Source organism: Rhinoderma darwinii, chromosome 5, assembly GCF_050947455.1.
Source record: "Rhinoderma darwinii isolate aRhiDar2 chromosome 5, aRhiDar2.hap1, whole genome shotgun sequence".
NCBI lineage: Eukaryota > Metazoa > Chordata > Amphibia > Anura > Rhinodermatidae > Rhinoderma > Rhinoderma darwinii.
The window spans coordinates 228,678,444-228,702,940 of NC_134691.1; the positions used below are offsets into that span (position 1 = coordinate 228,678,444).

The 24,497-nt window shown below is 50.1% G+C and overlaps 1 non-coding gene and 2 pseudogenes across 1 annotated transcript; all 3 read right to left on the reverse strand.

The window, feature by feature from the left end:
• Nucleotides 1-5,359: 5,359 nt before the first annotated feature.
• LOC142654179 (U2 spliceosomal RNA) lies at nucleotides 5,360-5,538 on the reverse strand (annotated as a pseudogene).
• Nucleotides 5,539-6,326: 788 nt separating this feature from the next.
• LOC142654702 (U2 spliceosomal RNA) lies at nucleotides 6,327-6,396 on the reverse strand (annotated as a pseudogene).
• Nucleotides 6,397-7,992: 1,596 nt separating this feature from the next.
• LOC142653839 (U2 spliceosomal RNA) lies at nucleotides 7,993-8,180 on the reverse strand. The gene has a single exon (XR_012848695.1). It is a non-coding gene; the product is annotated as a U2 spliceosomal RNA (small nuclear RNA).
• Between the last annotated feature and the right edge of the window lie 16,317 nt (nucleotides 8,181-24,497).

Here is a 24,497-nt window from a genome sequence, read left to right on the forward strand (position 1 = left end):
ACCATATGACATCACGGATTATATTTAAAGTCTCAGTAATACTTCTCCCAGGAACCCCACAAACCTGGTCCGGATGTATAATTTTGCTGATCACTATTTTTAACCGGTTTGCAATTATCTTGGCCATTACTTTGTATTCCATATTTAGGAGGGTGATAGGTCTCCAGTTCCCCAGCAGAGTCCGATCTCCTTTTTTAAAAATCAAAGACACTACCCCCCTCCTCCATGAAACCGGCAACATATTTACAGTAAAAGCATCTTTAAATAACACAAAAAGGTCGTCCTTTAAAATGTCCCAAAACGTTAGATAAAATTCGATGGGAAGTCCATCTGAACCAGGAGCTTTCCCATAAGAAAAACTTTTAAAAACAGTAAAAAGTTCTTCTAAGTTGATATCACGTGATAAAACCTCCTGGTCTAAAACATCTAACTTAAGATCAAGGACATTAAGAGCATCTGTTAAAAAGGACATATCAATACACTTTTCATTAAAAAGGAGCTGGTAAAAATCATGAGCAGACTTTAAAATACCTTCCCTAGAGGTTTGACCCTCCAAGTTTAAAATCACATCTCTTTTATCCATAACTTTTTTGAAGAAAAATCTGGAACATTTTTCTCCTTCCTCCAGATGTTGAACTCGGGATCTGAAAATAATTTGTTTACCTCTTTGCTCTAAACATTTCTTAATTTCTGCTTTCATACTTTCAATATCTTCTTTCACATCTATCCCCAGCTCCTTGAATTTAAAAAGTGTTTGCAACCTTGTGTTAAAATTATAAAACCATTGCTTCTTTTCTTTTGCTTTCCTCTTACCTGCTTTAATAAAAAATAACTTAATTTTTGTTTTTATTTCTTCCCACCAGGTCAGCATTGGTATGTCGGGGTTTTTCTGCTGCTGCCAACACTGGTAGGATTGGCCAAATTCCAGCTGAGTCAGAGGATCCTCCAGCAGGTGCGTGCTCAACCTCCAGAGGCCCTTATTTACCTTCAGTTCACCACTAAACTCTATCTTAGCCTGCAAGAGTTTGTGGTCAGAAAATATATTAGATATTAAAACAAATTTCACTGGGTTAAAATCCTCTGATAAAAATATAAAATCGATCCTAGAAGCCACTCTCCCATTGGACCATGTGTGGCCTAGGTCTGCCGGCAAGAGCAACTTCCAGGCATCCCTCAGCTTAAAATCGCATAAAAAATTCTTAAGCAGGTAAGAGGTCTTATCTAGTTTGCGGAGAGGGTCACCCCCCTGCCGGCATTCTCCTTCACATATACAATTGAAATCTCCTCCTACTAATAAGGGGGATGACCCAACACAAAACAATGGTAAAATTTGCATTAACTCCGCCCTCTCCTGCTTATCAGGAGAGGCATATACATTTAAAATACGAAACATAAAACCATTAAAATTCAGGTGGACTACTATTGCTCTGCCAGGTAAAATCTCAGTCACAGAATGTATAATAGTAGAAAAGCCACGGCAGAGCAGTCCTACCCCAGCAGATCTATTTTCATTGGAGCCGGACCACACGGAAGGACCCAGCTTCCAATCTTTTTTAATGTCCGAATAGTCTATTGCGTGTTGAAATCCACACTCCTGTAACAAGCAGAAATCAAAGTCCTCAGTCTCTAGGAAGGAAAACAAAGCAGCCCTACGAGCGGGGCTCTTTAATAGTCTCACGTTCAGTGAGACGACATTGACGAGAGGCATTACACATATTATGGTGGCGGATCGTCCATGCTCGAGCCACAACTAAACTCCTGGATGTCTAGCCCACCAAAGATCTCCTGCTCAGGAGACCCAGGCGACTGGATGTTCTGGGGGTTGGAAGCAGACAACTGATAGGTCACCGGCCCCAACCACAAATCGTCATCGGCCAAGCAGATATCCGGGGAGTCAAGTTCCACTCCCCTCCGCCACTTCCTTACTGGTTCATTCTCCCTCTCATCGCTGTCATCTCCTCCCCGCTCACTGGAGGCTGCTCTCTTCTCACCCTCTGGAATGCTTGACTCCATCTCCTCCACGATGTTTTGGTGGTCCTCAGAGCGGTCGTCAAGGGTCTTCAGCGAAGTCTCCTTCCTAGGCTGGCTCTTCTCACGTTGGGACTTTGAGGTCATTTGCATAGCTCCTCCCTCTGGTGTTGAAAGGGATTTCTGCTCGGACTTGCGGCTGGTATTTGGGGTCGTCATTGCAGGGCTCTCCACTGAAGTTATGGAGACCCTCTGCTCTGACCCACTGATGGCAACACCACGGGACTTACAAGCAGAGGCCTGACCAGGAACTGTGTCAGGCTCCTGCTCTGTCCCAACCGCACTCCTGCTACAGGAGGCGCCCTTGACCTTCATCGCCTTGTCTACTGATAGAGATTCAGCAGACATTGGCTCCGGTCTTGAAATCACAGTCTCTTGTCTGGCGCCCTGGGTCATCATCACCCGATCCTCAGCAGACGCTACTGAAGATCGCTTTGGCTCTGACCCAGGTGTGGATTTCACAAAACTCTTCACCGTGTCAGCGTAGGTACGATTCCTGGCTCTGCTGGGGCAATCCCTGAACATGTGGCCCTTGCCCCCACATAAATTGCACAGTCTCTCTTTGGGGCAACTCTTCATTTGATGTCCGTATTGGCCACAATTATTGCACCTATCCAACTTCTCATCTTTGCAGGAAACCTGGGTATGTCCAAAGCGTCCACACTGCCGGCAATATGTGGGCATACCCGGGTAAAATATATAACCTCTGCTTTTCCCAATAACTACGGTAGAGGGTGGGTGCTGCATGCCTCCGATTCCCTCTGGGTCTTTTTTTAAGCGGACCAAAAATTTTCGCTTGCCTCCCCAAAATCCAACAGCATTATTAATTTTGTTCATAAATTTTACGTCATCACAATATCTCTGAAGGTAAGTGGTTATATCATCAGTCTCTACATGGGGATTGTAGAGATAGACTACCAGAGGGATCTCATCATAGGCAAAAAGTAATACGAACTCTAGTCCATCAAACTTTTCATCATACATTAGTTCGTTTACCTTCTTTACGACGTTCTGGCAGCACCCGAGATCCTGGAAGGTGATGGTGTGGGTTCCTTTGGCTTCGTTGTCCTGGAAGCAAAAAATATCCCTGTGATGTAGTCCAAGCGAACCCAAAAGCACTTCTCTGGCGATAAATTCCAAGTTCTTCTTTGGTCTGTGTCTTTCCTCCACTTCAATACGAATAGTATTCTTCATCCGGGCCTCACCCGATGCGTACGAAATCCTGGCTGGCATCTCTCCCGTCTGGCAGGAAACAGGCCGATTGCCTGGGGATCCCTTCCCGTTGCTCCCGGACTAGGCCCTTCTCCCAATAGCGACAGGGGGGTGAAGTCTGGGCTATGAACCCAGACGATCCCCCCAGGCCGAGAGAAAGGGTACCGGAAGCACCTCCTGACAAGTCTCCTGGATAAATCCAATTGATCTTAGCCAGAAGGCCGAGAAGCGATAACCCGAATGGGCCGGCCGTTGACCGAGCCTGTCCCATACTGCTGTTCACCCCTTGCAGCGATTGATTCAGCCTACTCCTAGGCAATTCCATGGGGCCCTGCAGGCTCACACACATTTACAGCTACTAAGCGGGAGGGAGGTGAATAAAGGCCGGAGAGGAAGCCAGACAGGATTTGCTTCTTTTGCTTGCACCACAATGCAGTGCTGAAAGAGGAGGAATCTACATAAAAACGCCTTCCTGGCAACGCCCAAATGCCCTGCTGCCATGCAGATAAACACTGGCAGCGGCAGCAAGTGCATGCCCACAGCCACCCCTTGTTCCTTCACACCTTGTATCAGCTTTAATCCAGTCCAGTCCGGTGCTGCCTGCTGAGCAGCACTGACCAACACTGCCTGGGCCCAGGCTTTTATCTATCTCTGAGGCAGGCCCCATTATGATGTCAGAAAGCTGGCTCTGGAATCCTGAGGGCTCCACTATGACACGTGCAAAGTTCCGTCTGAACTTTATATAAGACGGTGCGGCTCAGTCAGTCACTCAGTGTTGCCTGAGAGGGCAACACTGCAACAGCCGGCCGCCAGGCTGTCTTTTTTTTGCACAGCTAGTTGCCTCCAGGAGGCCACAAGAGGGAGACAAGGGACTGCAAAATGGAAAATAGGCATCCACCAACTTTACAGACAACTTGTTCTCCTTGCTCCTACAACCTCCATCCTTGCACAGTTTGTTATTTTATTCTTCTAGGTAACATAGTAACAAATCCAAATTGCTGCTCTCTTTGTAGGCAAGCAAGGGTTTGTTGCAACTGCAATTCTTACTTCTTCTTGGAAATGTTGGGACGGCAGTACATTCCATCACATCCATCTAGTGTACACAGGTAGGTCCATTGTGGCGGGTAGGCGGCTGGCTGCTTTAATGGCTGTTTGCTGTTCCCCTACTCCACTCCACTCCACTAGTTGACTGTGTTGCTGCATCAATCAGTGGCTGGCTCAGGTGCAGCTCTTTAACTTACCTAGGAGGGAGGGCGGAGAGAAGACAAGGAAGGTGAATGAGCTGTTCCAATGTGAAATGCCGGAAACACAGAAGACACACACACACACACACACACACACACACACACACACACACACACACACACACACACACACACACACACACACACACACACACACACACACACACACACACACACACACACACACACACACACACACACACACACACACACACACACACACACACACACACACACACACACACACACACACACACACACACACACACACACACACACACACACACACACACACACACACACACACACACACACACACACACACACACACACACACACACACACACACACACACACACACACACACACACACACACACACACACACACACACACACACACACACACACACACACACACACACACACACACACACACACACACACACACACACACACACACACACACACACACACACACACACACACACACACACACACACACACACACACACACACACACACACACACACACACACACACACACACACACACACACACACACACACACACACACACACACACACACACACACACACACACACACACACACACACACACACACACACACACACACACACACACACACACACACACACACACACACACACACACACACACACACACACAAAGAGGTGGCAATGTATTAATTAATTGCATTTAATAAATGAGCTCATTATCACACATGACTGTACAAATGCATTGTCCAACAGGTGTTGAAATAATGGGATTAAAAGGGGAGATCCCATCAGAAAGACAAAAACAATAGCAAACACAAATAGCACTTTTGGAATCTGATTTTAGTCAACACATAAGGGAAGGGTGCACCGGTCCTGGAAATACTGCAATACCAGGTCAATGCGTGGAGTGGACAGAGCAAGCTCTATTTCCATCTCCCTGTTCTAAAAATCCATTTAATATATGGTCCCCAGATAGGGGACGTATCAGATATTAAACTGATAAGAACAGATTTTTTTTTTTTATTGAAAGCCCGAGTCGTGCTTTCTATCACCCAAGTGCATAAAAAGTGCAGAGGTGCCACACAAAAAGTGCACAAGGATGCGGTCTATCGCAGCCCTTCTCTTAAAAGAGAGAGGCCCCGCATAACCATTCCCTGACCCTCCAAACCATAGGCCTAGAGGATCAAGGATCGATGGTCCCCCCTCGCCGAAGCTTAGGGAGACCCAAACACACTCCTAGGCTTCTACCTGGGCTGCCACCCCAGTGTCCACCTAGGAGCCTGCATCCTAGTTGCACCTCCCCTCCGAAGAAGGGAGGCCGGGTTGCAGGGGAAAAAGGAACCAGAAGGCCACACATTTTCCCCCTAGACCTCAGGAGGGTCCCAAAAGGGCACCGCATCCCAAAATCCTTGTGACAAACGTGACAAACACACAGTGAAAAACAAAATTAAATAAGTGGATGTGCGCTGTGATACAGCCTGGACATCCGCCAGGTATAAAAAAATTCCTCATCTCCCAGCCAGAAGGCCGGGAGAATAAAGGTGTGTGCTCATATAGCGTGAAAGAGAGTGCGTGCAAGTGTGCCTTCACTCAGTGGGATCCCACCCCCAGTGAGTTAGGGCACCCCAGGGTCACCAGCCCTGGGGCACATAGCAACTCGGGCTTTCAAACTACCCGACCTCCTGACCTCGATCCGGCGGTCGCCTGGTCACCTACAAATGGTACCTTTAAACCAAATGCGTACACCAGAGCGATGACCGTTGTGGTTCCCTGCCCTCACCTCGGCGTTCTGTCATCCCCCTACGATGGCCCACGTACCACCGGCAGGGATGATTACTAACCTCAGCTTGAGCAGGTACTACACTTGATCTTAGCCAAAAGGCCGAGAAGCGATAACCCGAATGGGCCGGCCGTTGACCGAGCCTGTCCCATACTGCTGTTCACCCCTTGCAGCGATTGATTCAGCCTACTCCTAGGCAATTCCATGGGGCCCTGCAGGCTCACACACATTTACAGCTACTAAGCGGGAGGGAGGTGAATAAAGGCCGGAGAGGAAGCCAGACAGGATTTGCTTCTTTTGCTTGCACCACAATGCAGTGCTGAAAGAGGAGGAATCTACATAAAAACGCCTTCCTGGCAACGCCCAAATGCCCTGCTGCCATGCAGATAAACACTGGCAGCGGCAGCAAGTGCATGCCCACAGCCACCCCTTGTTCCTTCACACCTTGTATCAGCTTTAATCCAGTCCAGTCCGGTGCTGCCTGCTGAGCAGCACTGACCAACACTGCCTGGGCCCAGGCTTTTATCTATCTCTGAGGCAGGCCCCATTATGATGTCAGAAAGCTGGCTCTGGAATCCTGAGGGCTCCACTATGACACGTGCAAAGTTCCGTCTGAACTTTATATAAGACGGTGCGGCTCAGTCAGTCACTCAGTGTTGCCTGAGAGGGCAACACTGCAACAGCCGGCCGCCAGGCTGTCTTTTTTTTGCACAGCTAGTTGCCTCCAGGAGGCCACAAGAGGGAGACAAGGGACTGCAAAATGGAAAATAGGCATCCACCAACTTTACAGACAACTTGTTCTCCTTGCTCCTACAACCTCCATCCTTGCACAGTTTGTTATTTTATTCTTCTAGGTAACATAGTAACAAATCCAAATTGCTGCTCTCTTTGTAGGCAAGCAAGGGTTTGTTGCAACTGCAATTCTTACTTCTTCTTGGAAATGTTGGGACGGCAGTACATTCCATCACATCCATCTAGTGTACACAGGTAGGTCCATTGTGGCGGGTAGGCGGCTGGCTGCTTTAATGGCTGTTTGCTGTTCCCCTACTCCACTCCACTCCACTAGTTGACTGTGTTGCTGCATCAATCAGTGGCTGGCTCAGGTGCAGCTCTTTAACTTACCTAGGAGGGAGGGCGGAGAGAAGACAAGGAAGGTGAATGAGCTGTTCCAATGTGAAATGCCGGAAACACAGAAACACAGAAGACACACACACACACACACACACACACACACACACACACACACACACACACACACACACACACACACACACACACACACACACACACACACACACACACACACACACACACACACACACACACACACACACACACACACACACACACACACACACACACACACACACACACACACACACACACACACACACACACACACACACACACACACACACACACACACACACACACACACACACACACACACACACACACACACACACACACACACACACACACACACACACACACACACACACACACACACACACACACACAACAAGAGGTGGCAATGTATTAATTAATTGCATTTAATAAATGAGCTCATTATCACACATGACTGTACAAATGCATTGTCCAACAGGTGTTGAAATAATGGGATTAAAAGGGGAGATCCCATCAGAAAGACAAAAACAATAGCAAACACAAATAGCACTTTTGGAATCTGATTTTAGTCAACACATAAGGGAAGGGTGCACCGGTCCTGGAAATACTGCAATACCAGGTCAATGCGTGGAGTGGACAGAGCAAGCTCTATTTCCATCTCCCTGTTCTAAAAATCCATTTAATATATGGTCCCCAGATAGGGGACGTATCAGATATTAAACTGATAAGAACAGATTTTTTGATTGAAAATTGCTTTATTGACAATCAATCGTCATCATACAAACATTACTGCGACGCAGCGCAAGCCATGAAGCAGCAAATAATAAATAATAACAGTCGTCAAACATAACATGACAGTATAATACACAGTACAGGCTAGCCTATGCTATACATTACACCACATGCTACACTAACATTCTTGCATTCACTAAAGCCAAACAACAAAGCATTACAGACAAGTGATGGGATAGGGGAGTGGGTAGGAGGGGATAGGGAAGGGGGAAATCACAGGCCCGAAGCTTTATTGAAAGACAACACACAAGAAGGGAGAGTGGGGGGAAGGGGAGTATCAGTCCTCTTCCTCATCGACGTCCGGGCTGTCCCAGGTGGAATAGTCTCTGAGCAGGCTGTGGATCAGCCTGCGGCAGTCCTGGACGGACACACTCTCTCTCCGCAAAATCAGACGGTTCCTGGCAAACCATATAGCGTCCTTAAAGCAGTTCATAAGGCGCCAGGCTTCCTGGATTGCTCCATCCGTGGTATTCCCAGGAAATAGTCCATAAAGTACCGAGCGGTACGACAGTCTGTTCCTGGGTACTGAGTCCTTGAGTTCATGTTCCAAGGCTTTCAACAGACCCTGTGCAAAGGGGCACTGCCAGAAAATGTGCAAAGATGTTTCCTCCGTGAAGGGGCACCTGGGGCAGTACCGGGTCTTGCACAGGTTGCGGGCATGCATGAATGACCTAAGAGGCAGTCCTCCCTGGATGGCCATCCATGAAATGTCCTTGTGCCCATTGGTCAACCTGCCAGATGACACGTTAGTCCAAACAGTCTCCAACGTGTCGGCATGAAGCCCTGGAACAAACTCCAGTGAGTCCTTTGCTCTGATGTGCTTGTGGATCGTCTTAGGTTTCCACAAGTCGGGCTTAAGACCCTCCAGTTGATGCTCCCTCACAAACCGGACAACATCTCCGTAGAACCAGGGAGCGTGCCAGTTGTAAGGGAAGGAGCTGTCCCACTTGTCCCAGCCAAAACCTCGCCAGAGGGGAAGGAGGAAGTAGCGGGACATGGCCTTGCCCGCAGAGCCGTTTGCTGTCCTCAGAGTCCTACGAACACAGTCACATGCAAAAGCGATCCGCAGCAGAGTGGGAATGTCGGGTATACCCTTCCCACCTTTGCGGGGCTCCTTGTACATAACAGTCCGCTTTACTCTGTCCATTTTCGAGCCCCAGATGAAGCGAAACACAGTCCTGGTAATGGCCCTCGAGACCGTTGCAAGAGGGGGCCATGCCTGTGCAGTGTATTGTAGCACAGGCAAGACTTCGTTACGCAGGACCATTGCTTTGCCCTCAATAGTGAGTTGTCTGAGGCTCCACAGTCCGATCCTTTGGTTGACTTTGGCCAAGCGTTCTTCCCACGACTTTAGGGCTGCACCTTCCTTACCGAACCAGACTCCCAGAATTTTGATGAAGTCCGGTTTGATAGTAAACGGGAAGGAGGCAGGAGAAGGCAGGTACCACTTTCCGAAGAGCATGGCTTCCGACTTCCCGCAGTTGACTTTTGCCCCTGAAGCGCGTCCGAACTCCTCGCAGGTCTGGACGAGTGCAGTCACCGAACTCTGGTCAGCGCAGAAGACGGTCACGTCGTCCATGTACAGCGAGCATTTGACCTCGAAGTGTCCTGGACCTGGTGCGGTGATCCCTCTGATCTCTCCATTCTGCCGGATAGCCTCTGCGAAGAGCTCTATAACACAAACAAAAAGGAGAGGTGAAAGAGGACAGCCTTGTCTAACCCCCGACGATACAGGAAAGGGGTCAGTCTTCCAGCCGTTCACCAGCACCGAGCTGTAAATGTCGCAATACATCAGGTTAACATACAAACAGAACAACCTGCCCAGCCGCAGCCTACGCAGAGCCTTACCCATGAATTCGTGAGAGACCCGGTCAAAAGCCTTCTCCTGATCCAGACTGACCAGGGCCGCGTGTGTACGGCGGCTTTGCATGTAATGCACCGTGTCCCTCACCAGGGCAAGACTGTCGGCCACCCTACGGCCAGGAATGCCGCAGGTTTGGTCCGATCCGATGATCTGTCCGATGACAACCTTCAGTCTGTTGGCCAATACTTTGGCGAGGATCTTGTAGTCCACGTTCAGGAGGGAGATGGGACGCCAGTTTTTCAGGTCACATCTCTCTCCCTTCCGCTTATACAAGATCGTGATCATGCCTTCTCTCAAGGACGGTGGCATTCTACCCTCCACCACCATCTCCTCATAGAGCTCCAGCAGGTCCGGACAGATCAAGTCCCCCAGCGCTACATAGAGCTCTGCTGGGAGACCATCACTGCCCGGGGTCCTGCCGGGTCTGAAGGATTTAGCGGCAGAGAGCAGTTCCTCCACCGTCAGGGGTACATCCATAGCCTCCGTACCTGCAGGATCAAGATGATTAGTGATACCTGACAGGAATTTATCGGCGGCTTCGGGGTCAGTGGTTTTCCGGGAGTAGAGGCTTTGGTAGTAGTCTGTGACGACTCCCATCACCTCCTTCTTCCCAGAATGCATGTTTCCGGTCTCATCTCGAAGTTCCCTCAGGGGCGTGTGGCCGGCATGGAGTTTCCTGAAAAAGAACGAGTTACATTTCTCACCCTTCTCCAGGTTCTCCACCTTGGAACGAAAGACAATTCGCTTGGATTCCTCCTCAAAGTGCCCTTTCAGGCCCTTTTTGGCTTCCTCCAGCTCCTTCCTGACGTCCCAGCCGCATTGAAGGAGGTCTTGCAGGGATCGCAGCTGACGCTGCATCTCTCTGAAGTCTCTCTTCCTCTCACACGCCTGTTGGCGACTTTTTGCCTGAAAGAAACAACGAAATTCAACTTTAACATATTCCCACCAGTCACAGGTTTTGTCAAAGAAAACTTTATCATTCCTCCAAACAATATAGGCGTCTCTAAGTTCCGCCAGTACCTCCTCTCTTTCCAGCAGGGCACAATTCAGCTTCCAGGAGCCAGGGCCGGGAGGAAAACCGTGGCCGATGGCACCCTGGAAGAGAATGGCCCTGTGGTCAGAGAAGAAGCAGGGGACCATGGAGTGCCCATGCTGCTTGACTGCCCGGGAGGTGAACACAAAGTCAATCCGAGAACGAAGTGAGCCATCGGGTCGGCTCCATGAATAGTTCACAGAGCCGATCCCCATGGAGCCCACAACGTCCTGCAAGGATGCTTCGGTTACCATCTCGATAAGCAGTTTGGAACTGACATCCAGCTTGATTGAAGTGCCGGAACTTCGTCCATCCTCTTCGATGGGGCAGTTGAAGTCCCCGGCCATCACCACTGCCCTAGTAGTGGCGAGCCGGGTCCGCAGGGTCTGGAATAGTTCCAGGCGCTCAGCCTTCATAGGGGGGGCGTACACGTTGATGAGCCTAATCGGCTCTCCTGCCCAGGAACCGTCTACGACCAACAAGCGGCCGCAGGCGAGCTCCTGGACAGAGTCAACAGTAAATACGCCTCCCCTAATCAGGATGGCAACCCCTGCAGACTTACAGTCGCCCCCACCAGACCAGTAGGACGGGCCATGGGTCCACTGCCTGGCCAGATGATGGTATGACCTGGAAGAGGGGAGAGTACATTCCTGCAGCATAAATACATCACTCAACTGCTTGGAAAGAAAAGTTAGCACCATCTGACATCTAGTCCTATCTCTAACACTCCTCACATTGAGGCTAAAGATGTTAAGTTTAGCAGCCATGGGGGAGAATAAAGAAGGTTAGTGCAAACGATACACCTTAGTTACCAGTCCGGTCGGGCGGATCCTCCTCGCCTGGCGGGTCCGAAAGATCCAGCAGGCCCTCTGACAAAAATTGTTCCAGGATTGTAGCCACCTGGATGTCTGTTGTGAAGTCGATGACCTCAGGTTCAGACACGAGTTCCTCCACCATCTGCTCCATTTCCTCCTGCTGCGCAAGGGAATCTTCGCAGATTTCCACGACTTGTCGCTTTGAGGACTCAGCCGCTGGGCTGTCCCTCACCTTTCTCTTCCTCTGGATGGCACCTGAGGAGACAAGAGGGGGAAAATCCTCCAGGGAGAGGACTCCAGCAGCTGGAGAGGAAGATGTTAGTGCTGCTGGAGCTGGGGAGAAGGGAGGCTGGGTTGGGAGAGGTGCAGGTGACAGGACCACTGAGATGGGTGGGTAGGAGAAGGTGAGAGCCTCAGTGGGGGTGACAGGGGTTGGGGACGGGGGGGTGGGGAGGGCCGGGCGAGGGAGGGTGGGAAGGGTAGGGCGAGGGAGGGCCGGGAGAGGGGGGGGAGGGACTGTCGTCTTCTTACCATCCTTCTTTTTCCCGGTCTTCTGTGCCGCTGGAGCTCTGGCTGGGGCGGGGTTCCCTCTGGCTGGAGCTTTCGCTGCTACAGTTGCCCAGGATCGATCCCTCTTCGGGCAGTCCTTGTAAGAGTGGGCTGCTTGTCCGCAGAGGTTGCACATTGTCCGTTTCGGGCAGTCTTTGGTCTCGTGTCCTGTTACCCGGCAGTTCTTGCAGGCGTCCTCCTTGCAGTCCTTCACCGAATGACCCTTCTTGCTGCATCTCCTGCAGATCTGCGGCATGTCCGGGTAATAGATGAGGCCGTAGGAGTTGCCCAGCGAGAATGACTGGGGCAGGTGCTGGAGGCCGTCTTCCGCGCTCGAATCCTTGTTCAGTCGGACGATTACCGACCACTTGCCAGTCCAGAAGCCGAGTCCGTTCAGGATGTGGGTGGGTTCCCTCACCACTGTGCAGAACCGCTTCAGGAGCGTGGTGATGTCTTTGCCGGGGGTGTGTGGGTTCCGCATTGAGACCGTCACCCGCCTTTCCTCTCTTTGGACAGGGCAGTTGCCCACAAAGCGAGAGAAAGGGGATTCAGGCCTCGCCGCTTTCACCATCTCCCAGTACCTTCTGCAGATGTTGATCGAAGCAAAGGTCACGAAGAACATCCCGGTCATGAAGGCCTGGATACTGATGGTCTCCGGCTTAGCGAAGCCCTGATCCAGGAGCATCTTCTGGCAGAACACTTCTTCCGTCATGTCCGGCACTCTCCCGTCCACCTCCTTGAGCTTCAGGGCCACCGTCTGCTTCATCCAGGGCTCCAGGGTTGGAGCAGCCTGGTTCGGCTTCCTGGTGGCCTGTTGGCTTGAGGAGGCTTCAGGAGGAGATGTCCTGGCCTGGGCCGGCTCACCTGGTCCATCAGCCTTCTCCTTCTGGGTGGCAGGGTTGCTGGTTGAGGCCATGGCTTCTTCCAGCTGTTCCTGTCGCTTGGGGAGGATCTTCGATAGCTCTTTCCCGAAGGGGGCGGAGCTATGCAAATCTTCTCCTTGCTGGCCGAGGTTCTTCCACGAAATTTCTTCCGCAGCGGTTCCTCGTCGAGCTTCTTCTGCGGCCGAGCTTCTTCAAAGATCCCCTTCAGCAGCGGCTCTTCTCCGAAGGTCTCTGTCGCAGTTCTCCTTCTTCCCGGCAGCGATCTCCCGGAGCTTCTTCCCCGATGGCGGCTTCTCCCTTCTGGATCTTCGTCTTCGGTGGTTCTTCTCCGCAGTTCGTCGCCGGCTTCGTCTGGAACGCTCTTGGATCGCTAAGCTAGTGTTTATAGCCCCCAGTGGTTCTCCGAGCTATCTATCCTTACAAGGACTGATAAGAACAGATAAGGTTTCAACAAAGTTTTTTATTGGCAAAAATAATATATTTTACAGACTTTTTTTTAAAATTGAAACCACAAGATAAAATCAACAGCATAATACATGAATATTCATACATTTAAATGAATACAAAAGTAATAATAATAAGACCATTAATACAGATGTTATAATAAAAGTACAGAACAATAGCAGGATAAAATTTATACAGGGCATAAAAGACATAAAAGAATAAAACCATTTTTATTTACAATGTTATGGTATTCCACATTTGCAAACACCACATGGATGTTGCTTCTTTTACCCCTAGCTGCTTTTTGTCCCTAAGATAATAAATATACATTTCACTTAGGGCATATTTCACACAATTTTTAACGTCAATAAAATCATGTTTAAAAAGCAGAATGTTCCTAACCTTCCAAATGGCATTCTTAAAACAGTTTAAAATGATCCAACAGACCATTTGCTGTTTAAAACTTGGGCAGTTAAAAAGACCATAAAACACGTATTCAAATTTAAGATCTTTAAGACCGCAGGCCCATTTCAGCAATGGGCCTACCTTCCTCCAAACCTCCTGTGCATATGGGCAGTTCCAAAACAGGTGCATTATCGTCTCGTCGTCACCACACCTGTCTCTCGGGCACTTGGCTCTCGCCACCAGTCCTCGCCTATGCTGGAATTCACGAGTAGGGAGGCACTGGTGAACGATTGCCCAGGCAAGGTCCTTGTGCACATTTGCCATAAATTTCCCGAAAACGTTCCGCCACACCACCTTGGACCTTGCCTGTGAGAAATTTGAAACTGCCAGTGTATCCTCCTGCCGCCTACAGGAGAGTGACACTTTTTTCTGGTCCCCCAATATGTCAGGCTCCAATTCTTGGAGACCTAGGAGCCTGACAGTTTTTTCGAGCACCGCATATTGTTTTGGGGGACACAGAAGCACAGGAGAATTCAAAGGGACACGAAACCATCGTTTAAAAATCATGCCCGTAGCGTACTTTAAAAAGTAGCTAAAAATACCATCAGAATTATACATTTTAAAACAGAAGCAAAAGTATTTAATGTAAAAGAAGTTAAAAAGGTTAGGAACATCTCTCCCGCCATTGTCCTTACATCTGTACATAAAATCACGTTTTAGTTTTTCCATTTTGGAACCCCATAAAAACATAAAACAGATCCTGGTCACTTTTTTAATATATAAAATTGTTGGAGGGAAAACCATAGCTACATAAAGCATTATGGGTAATAAAACAGATTTAATTATTAAAACTTTTCCCTCCATGGTGAGATTTCTCAAATTCCACATTAAAACCTTTTTTTCCATTTTGGCAATTACTGAATCCCAATTGGGTCTCCCATCGTTTTCTTGATTAAAAACAATTCCTAAAATTTTTATCTGATCCTGCTGCATGTTAACTCCTGGTGTCACAGAGGAATCCCATACACCAGTATAAAAACAGTCACACTTATCAACGTTTAATTTAAAACCAGAGGCTTCACAAAAAAAGCCGGTGTTCCTCAATGCCCGTCTCATAGAAGCGGCGTCTGGGCATAGGACGGTGGCGTCATCCATATAGCCTAGGATTTTTACCTGGTTCCCCCTTCCTCCAGGTATGGGCACGCCTCTGATGACTTTATCATCTCTTATTAGGGTGAACAGAGGTTCTATGGCACAAATAAAAAGGAGCGGAGACAACGGGCACCCCTGTTTCACCCCTGATAAAAGAGGAACACCTTTAGTTAAAAATCCGTTGATAGAAATTTGGCTAAAACAGGATCGATATAAAAGCTTAATACGTGTTAAAATAATTTCAGGAACAGCCATCTTTTTAAGAACCATAAAAAGATATTCATGGGAGACCCGGTCAAAAGCCTTCTCGAAATCTAAGGATAAAATAGCAAGGCTTTGACCCCTTTCTTTAAAATACCAAATGATGTCACGTAAAATATTCAGGGACTCAGTAATTGACCTCCCAGGTACCCCACATACCTGGTTTGGATGGATTAATTTATGAATAAAAGGTTTAAAACGGATTGTTATTAGTTTAGCTAAAATTTTACAATCAACGTTTAAAAGAGTAATAGGGCGCCAGTTTTTTAACTGGTCCCTCTCACCTTTTTTAAAAATTAAGGACACAATCCCCCTCCTCCAGGAAGGGGGCAGCTCTTCAGTAATAAAAACTTCCTTATACAATAAAAACATGTCATTCTTTAAAATTTCCCAAAAAGCATGATAAAATTCGATGGGCAGACCATCTTCCCCAGGAGCTTTCCCATTAGAAAAACTTTTAAAAGCAAATAAAAGTTCCTCCAAGGTAATATTACGGGATAAAACTTCCTGGTCTAAAATATCTAGCTTGGCATCAAGGGAATTAAGAACATGTTCTAAAAAGGAAGGATCAATATTTTTCTTGTTAAAAAGAGATTGGTAGAAATTAAAAGCAGAATTTAAAATGCCGACCATAGTGGTTTCTCCTTCAAGGTTTAAAATGACATCTCGTTTATCCATTACCTTTTTGAAGAAGAACCGGGAACACTTCTCGCCATCCTCGAGGTGCTTTACATGTGAATTAAAAATTATTTGTTTCCCTTTCTCTTCTATGGCATATTTTATTTCAGCTTTAAGATTTAAGATATCATCATCAACATCCATACCAATCTCCTTCAATTTAAAAAGTACATGTAAACGTTTATTAAGAACATAAAACCATTGTTTTTTCTCTTTTGCTTTCTTCTTACCTGCTCGAATAAAAAAAGCTCTGATTTTGGGTTTAATGCCCTCCCACCAGTGTAGCATAGGCTGACTGGGCGCTCTATGGGACTGCCAACACTGGTAGGTCCGCACAAACTCCTCTTTAATGATGGGGTCCTCCAGGAGTGTGGTGTTTAGTCTCCAGGGACCCCTACAAGCTTTTTGCTCTCCCTCTAGCTCCAGGTGCACTGAAAGGAGCTTGTGATCAGATAAAATATTTGTTAAAAGCAAACATTTTTTGGGAATAAAACTATTAGAAGTGAAAATAAAATCAATTCTGGAGCTCACTCTTCCATTGGACCAGGTGGGGCCTGGGTCCGCAGGCAAGAGTTCCCTCCAGCAATCTTTCAATTTAAAATCACCAATAAAATTCTTGAGCAGGTAAGAAGTACGGTCAATTTTTCGATTAAAATCCCCACCCTGGCGGTGTTCTCCATCTCGCACACAGTTAAAATCACCACCCACCAGCAGGGGGGTAGACCCAACACAAAACAATGGTAAAATCTCTAATAGTTCTGCCCTCTCCTGTTTGGTAGGAGGGGCATAAACGTTTAAAACACGAATTAAAGTTCCATTAAAAAGCAAATGTATTAAAATAGCTCTGCCGGGCATGATTTCAGTCACTGTTTGGATGGAGATAAAACGACCTCGGCAGAGCAATCCAACCCCCGCAGAGCGACAGTCATTTCCACCAGACCAGACTGAGGGGCCTAGTTTCCAGTCCATCTTTAAATCTTGATATTCCAAGTCATTAGGGATTCCACATTCTTGAAGCAGGCAAAGGTCAAAGTCCACAGTCTCTAAAAATGAAAATAAAGCAGTCCTGCGGACAGGGCTCTTTAGGGACCTCACATTTAGTGAGGCGACTTTGATAGGAACCAACATAGTCTTAGTTGAGGTCAGGGTCCGAACCAGAAGAGTCGTACTCGGAGATCAGCTGCGAGTCTGGACCCCCTTTTTGAGGGGTCAATAAATCTTGGATGTTGGTAGGGTCAGAGCCAGATACGTGGGCGGCTCCAACCCCCACACTGCTCTCATCCGAACTCCGATAGGCAGCTTTCCTCCGAACTCCGGACTCCTCTTCCTCTCGCTGTCTCTTTGCAGAATGGCTCCTATCCATCTCCTCGAAGTCGCTCTCACCCATCTCTGGCCCCTGGCTGAAGATATCGCTGATGTCCTTCCTGGGCAGCTGCACAGGGGCCTGTGAGGTCCCATCGCTCTTGGCAACCTTTGCCTGCTTACGGGGAGCCTTCATCGCAAGCCCCTCCACAACCGCAGTGGAGGAACTTTGCTCCGACCCCCCCGTTGACCGGAAATGGTCAAAACGAGGCTCCAATCCAGCATATTTTAGGGTTTTCTTAATGGAGCCCTCGTCTGACACAGAGTGTCTCCGCTCCATGCCCACACTCTTGGGACAGGCGTCAGGTCCTACTGCAGAACCTACGGAGCCACGACGCCTGTCGCTAACCACTGCCTCAACAGGGTCCACTGCAGGCGGAGCAGAGGACCTGTTTGCAGAGGTGCCGGTCAACTTATGTCCAGCAGAGTCAGAATTCCTCCTGCTCTGCCTGGACCCGGTGGAATCCCTATGGCCGTCCCTCGAGGCTGACATCGGTGGGCCCCCCGATGGAGCTGTGAAGGACTTTGGCCTGGACCCCTCAGTCGTCAATGCTCGTTTTGGGGCATTACCAGCGGCGTCTGCACATGTTGCAAACTGCCGCTCTGGCCCTGGTCTGGGTGGCCCAGATTTCGCTCTGCGGGGGCAATCTTTAAAAGCATGCCCAGTCATGCCGCACAGATTGCACAACACCTCGGAACTGCATTTTGCCGCTACGTGTCCAACCTGGCCACACCTGTTACACTGCACCACGTGGGGCCGGTCACAATGTTCTCTGGTGTGGCCATATCTCAAGCAGTTCCGGCAGGCTATTGGCATCTGGGGGTAAAATAGGAATCCTCGATTCTTCCCAATGGCAAAGTTCTGGGGTGGGTGATGTAAGCCTCCAATGCCATTGGGATCCTGGCGGAACTTCACCCAATATTTTCTTTTGCCATTCCAGAAGCTCTGGGTGTTCAAGATTTTATGTGAGAAGCGGACCTCCCTGCAGTAACGACTGAGGAAGGTTTCAATGTCACACTCTGAGACAAATGGACTGAACATGCACATCACGAGCGGGACTTCTTCCTCCCCGTAGAGGAATAAAAAGTTCAGTCCATTTAGCCGCTCCTCACTCTGGTCCGCATCAGACAATCTTTTGTGCATGTTGTCGCAACATGCCGCGGCCGTAAAGGATACGGTGTACCGACCGCGGCTTTCCTGGTCGTTGAGACACAGGATGTCCGCCCGCTTGAGCCCCAGGAAGTCCAGCAGAATCACCTCCACAATGAAGCGAAGGTTCTTCCGCTGGCGATGGCCTTCTTCCACCTCGATGCGGACGGACTGGCGCAACCGGGTGTCCCCGGATGCAAATCCAAATGTATATGGCATTTTCAGTGCCTGGGGGCTAAGCCTGTCCCTTATAGCAGCAAGGGCTCAGATTCCACAATTAAGTGGAACCCTCCCCCAAGGCCAAGGATTAGGGTACCCCAGACACCTACGAAGCCCGATAAACGCCCTCGGAACGCTCTTAGAAAAACGCCTCAAGGCCGGTTGACCTCTTGGGTAAGGCGCGATCGCAACTCGTTGTCCGGGGGCTAAGCCCACTCCCCAAATAGCAGCAAGGGGGTGAAGTCTCTCTGTGAAAAGAGACGATCCCCCAAGGCCAAGGAGCAGGGTACCCCGGACACCTCCCAACAAAACCAGATGCAGAAATTTTTGATTGAAAAATGCTTTATTGACAATCAATCGTCATCATACAAACATTACTGCGACGCAGCGCAAGCCATGAAGCAGCAAATAATAAATAATAACAGTCGTCAAACATAACATGACAGTATAATACACAGTACAGGCTAGCCTATGCTATACATTACACCACATGCTACACTAACATTCTTGCATTCACTAAAGCCAAACAACAAAGCATTACAGACAAGTGATGGGATAGGGGAGTGGGTAGGAGGGGATAGGGAAGCGGGAAATCACAGGCCCGAAGCTTTATTGAAAGACAACACACAAGAAGGGAGAGTGGGGGGAAGGGGAGTATCAGTCCTCTTCCTCATCGACGTCCGGGCTGTCCCAGGTGGAATAGTCTCTGAGCAGGCTGTGGATCAGCCTGCGGCAGTCCTGGACGGACACACTCTCTCTCCGCAAAATCAGACGATTCCTGGCGAACCATATAGCGTCCTTAAAACAGTTCATAAGGCGCCAGGCTTCCTGGATTGCTCCATCCGTGGTATTCCCAGGAAATAGTCCATAAAGTACCGAGCGGTACGACAGTCTGTTCCTGGGAACTGAGTCCTTGAGTTCGTGTTCCAAGGCTTTCAACAGACCCTGTGCAAAGGGGCACTGCCAGAAAATGTGCAAAGATGTTTCCTCCGTGAAGGGGCACCTGGGGCAGTACCGGGTCTTGCACAGGTTGCGGGCATGCATGAATGACCTAAGAGGCAGTCCTCCCTGGATGGCCATCCATGAAATGTCCTTGTGCCCGTTGGTCAACCTGCCAGATGACACGTTAGTCCAAACAGTCTCCAACGTGTCGGCATGAAGCCCTGGAACAAACTCCAGTGAGTCCTTTGCTCTGATGTGCTTGTGGATCGTCTTAGGTTTCCACAAGTCGGGCTTAAGACCCTCCAGTTGATGCTCCCTCACGAACCGGACGACATCTCCGTAGAACCAGGGAGCGTGCCAGTTGTAAGGGAAGGAGCTGTCCCACTTATCCCAGCCAAAACCTCGCCAGAGGGGAAGGAGGAAGTAGCGGGACATGGCCTTGCCCGCAGAGCCGTTTGCTGTCCTCAGAGTCCTACGAACACAGTCACATACAAAAGCGATCCGCAGCAGAGTGGGAATGTCGGGTATACCCTTCCCACCTTTGCGGGGCTCCTTGTACATAACAGTCCGCTTTACTCTGTCCATTTTCGAGCCCCAGATGAAGCGAAACACAGTCCTGGTAATGGCCCTCGAGACCGTTGCAAGAGGGGGCCATGCCTGTGCAGTGTATTGTAGCACAGGCAAGACTTCGTTACGCAGGACCATTGCTTTGCCCTCAATAGTGAGTTGTCTGAGGCTCCACAGTCCGATCCTTTGGTTGACTTTGGCCAAGCGTTCTTCCCACGACTTTAGGGCTGCACCTTCCTTACCGAACCAGACTCCCAGAATTTTGATGAAGTCCGGCTTGATAGTAAACGGGAAGGAGGCAGGAGAAGGCAGGTACCACTTTCCGAAGAGCATGGCTTCCGACTTCCCGCAGTTGACTTTTGCCCCTGAAGCGCGTCCGAACTCCTCACAGGTCTGGACGAGTGCAGTCACCGAACTCTGGTCAGCGCAGAAGACGGTCACGTCGTCCATGTACAGCGAGCATTTGACCTCGAAGTGTCCTGGACCTGGTGCGGTGATCCCTCTGATCTCTCCATTCTGCCGGATAGCCTCTGCGAAGAGCTCTATAACACAAACAAAAAGGAGAGGTGAAAGAGGACAGCCTTGTCTAACCCCCGACGATACAGGAAAGGGGTCAGTCTTCCAGCCGTTCACCAGCACCGAGCTGTAAATGTCGCAATACATCAGGTTAACATACAAACAGAACAACCTGCCAAGCCGCAGCCTACGCAGAGCCTTACCCATGAATTCGTGAGAGACCCGGTCAAAAGCCTTCTCCTGATCCAGACTGACCAGGGCCGCGTGTGTACGGCGGCTTTGCATGTAATGCACCGTGTCCCTCACCAGGGCAAGACTGTCGGCCACCCTACGGCCAGGAATGCCGCAGGTTTGGTCCGATCCGATGATCTGTCCGATGACAACCTTCAGTCTGTTGGTCAATACTTTGGCGAGGATCTTGTAGTCCACGTTCAGGAGAGAGATGGGACGCCAGTTTTTCAGGTCACATCTCTCCCCCTTCCGCTTATACAAGATCGTGATCATGCCTTCTCTCAAGGACGGTGGCATTCTACCCTCCACCACCATCTCCTCATAGAGCTCCAGCAGGTCCGGACAGATCAAGTCCCCCAGCGCTACATAGAGCTCTGCTGGGAGACCATCACTGCCCGGGGTCCTGCCGGGTCTGAAGGATTTAGCGGCAGAGAGCAGTTCCTCCACCGTCAGGGGTACGTCCATAGCCTCCGTACCTGCAGGATCAAGATGATTAGTGATACCTGACAGGAATTTATCGGCGGCTTCGGGGTCAGTGGTTTTCCGGGAGTAGAGGCTTCGGTAGTAGTCTGTGACGACTCCCATCACCTCCTTCTTCCCAGAATGCATGTTTCCGGTCTCATCTCGGAGTTCCTTCAGGGGCGTGTGGCCGGCATGGAGTTTCCTGAAAAAGAACGAGTTACATTTCTCACCCTTCTCCAGGTTCTCCACCTTGGAACGAAAGACAATTCGCTTGGATTCCTCCTCAAAGTGCCTTTTCAGGCCCTTTTTGGCTTCCTCCAGCTCCTTCCTGACGTCCCAGCCGCATTGAAGGAGGTCTTGCAGGGATCGCAGCTGACGCTGCATCTCTCTGAAGTCTCTCTTCCTCTCACACGCCTGTTGACGACTTTTTGCCTGAAAGAAACAACGAAATTCAACTTTAACATATTCCCACCAGTCACAGGTTTTGTCAAAGAAAACTTTATCATTCCTCCAAACAATATAGGCGTCTCTAAGTTCCGCCAGTACCTCTTCTCTTTCCAGCAGGGCACAATTCAGCTTCCAGGAGCCAGGGCCGGGAGGAAAACCGTGGCCGATGGCACCCTGGAAGAGAATGGCCCTGTGGTCAGAGAAGAAGCAGGGGACCATGGAGTGCCCATGCTGCTTGACTGCCCGGGAGGTGAACACAAAGTCAATCCGAGAACGAAGTGAGCCATCGGGTCGGCTCCATGAATAGTTCACAGAGCCGATCCCCATGGAGCCCACAACGTCCTGCAAGGATGCTTCGGTTACCATCTCGATAAGCAGTTTGGAACTGACATCCAGCTTGATTGAAGTGCCGGAACTTCGTCCATCCTCTTCGATGGGGCAGTTGAAGTCCCCGGCCATCACCACTGCCCTAGTGGTGGCGAGCTGGGTCCGCAGGGTCTGGAATAGTTCCAGGCGCTCAGCCTTCATAGGGGGAGCGTACACGTTGATGAGCCTAATCGGCTCTCCCGCCCAGGAACCGTCTACGACCAACAAGCGGCCGCAGACGAGCTCCTGGACAGAGTCAACAGTAAATACGCTTCCCCTAATCAGGATGGCAACCCCTGCAGACTTACAGTCGCCCCCACCAGACCAGTAGGACGGGCCATGGGTCCACTGCCTGGCCAGATGATGGTATGACCTGGAAGAGGGGAGAGTACATTCCTGCAGCATAAATACATCACTCGACTGCTTGGAAAGAAAAGTTAGCACCATCTGACATCTAGTCCTATCTCTAACACTCCTCACATTGAGGCTAAAGATGTTAAGTTTAGCAGCCATGGGGGAGAATAAAGAAGGTTAGTGCAAACGATACACCTTAGTTACCAGTCCGGTCGGGCGGATCCTCCTCTCTGGAGCCTGGCGGGTCCGGAAGATCCAGCAGGCCCTCTGACAAAAATTGTTCCAGGATTGTAGCCACCTGGATGTCTGTTGTGAAGTCGATGACCTCAGGTTCAGACACGAGTTCCTCCACCATCTGCTCCATTTCCTCCTGCTGCGCAAGGGAATCTTCGCAGATTTCCACGACTTGTCTCTTTGAGGACTCAGCAGCTGGGCTGTCCCTCACCTTTCTCTTCCTCTGGATGGCACCTGAGGAGACAAGAGGGGGAAAATCCTCCAGGGAGAGGACTCCAGCAGCTGGAGGGGAAGATGTTAGTGCTGCTGGAGCTGGGGAGAAGGGAGGCTGGGTTGGGAGAGGTGCAGGTGACAGGACCACTGAGATGGGTGGGTAGGAGAAGGTGAGAGCCTCAGTGGGGGTGACAGGGGTTGGGGACGGGGGGGTGGGGAGGGCCGGGCGAGGGAGGGTGGGAAGGGTAGGGCGAGGGAGGGCCGGGAGAGGGGGGGGAGGGACTGTCGTCTTCTTACCATCCTTCTTTTTCCCGGTCTTCTGTGCCGCTGGAGCTCTGGCTGGGGCGGGGTTCCCTCTGGCTGGAGCTTTCGCTGCTACAGTTGCCCAGGATCGATCCCTCTTCGGGCAGTCCTTGTAAGAGTGGGCTGCTTGTCCGCAGAGGTTGCACATTGTCCGTTTCGGGCAGTCTTTGGTCTCGTGTCCTGTTACCCGGCAGTTCTTGCAGGCGTCCTCCTTGCAGTCCTTCACCGAATGACCCTTCTTGCTGCATCTCCTGCAGATCTGCGGCATGTCCGGGTAGTAGATGAGGCCGTAGGAGTTGCCCAGCGAGAATGACTGGGGCAGGTGCTGGAGGCCGTCTTCCGCGCTCGAATCCTTGTTCAGTCGGACGATTACCGACCACTTGCCAGTCCAGAAGCCGAGTCCGTTCAGGATGTGGGTGGGTTCCCTCACCACTGTGCAGAACCGCTTCAGGAGCGTGGTGATGTCTTTGCCGGGGGTGTGTGGGTTCCGCATTGAGACCGTCACCCGCCTTTCCTCTCTTTGGACAGGGCAGTTGCCCACAAAGCGAGAGAAAGGGGATTCAGGCCTCGCCGCTTTCACCATCTCCCAGTACCTTCTGCAGATGTTGATCGAAGCGAAGGTCACGAAGAACATCCCGGTCATGAAGGCCTGGATACTGATGGTCTCCGGCTTAGCGAAGCCCTGATCCAGGAGCATCTTCTGGCAGAACACTTCTTCCGTCATGTCCGGCACTCTCCCGTCCACCTCCTTGAGCTTCAGGGCCACCGTCTGCTTCATCCAGGGCTCCAGGGTTGGAGCAGCCTGGTTCGGCTTCCTGGTGGCCTGTTGGCTTGAGGAGGCTTC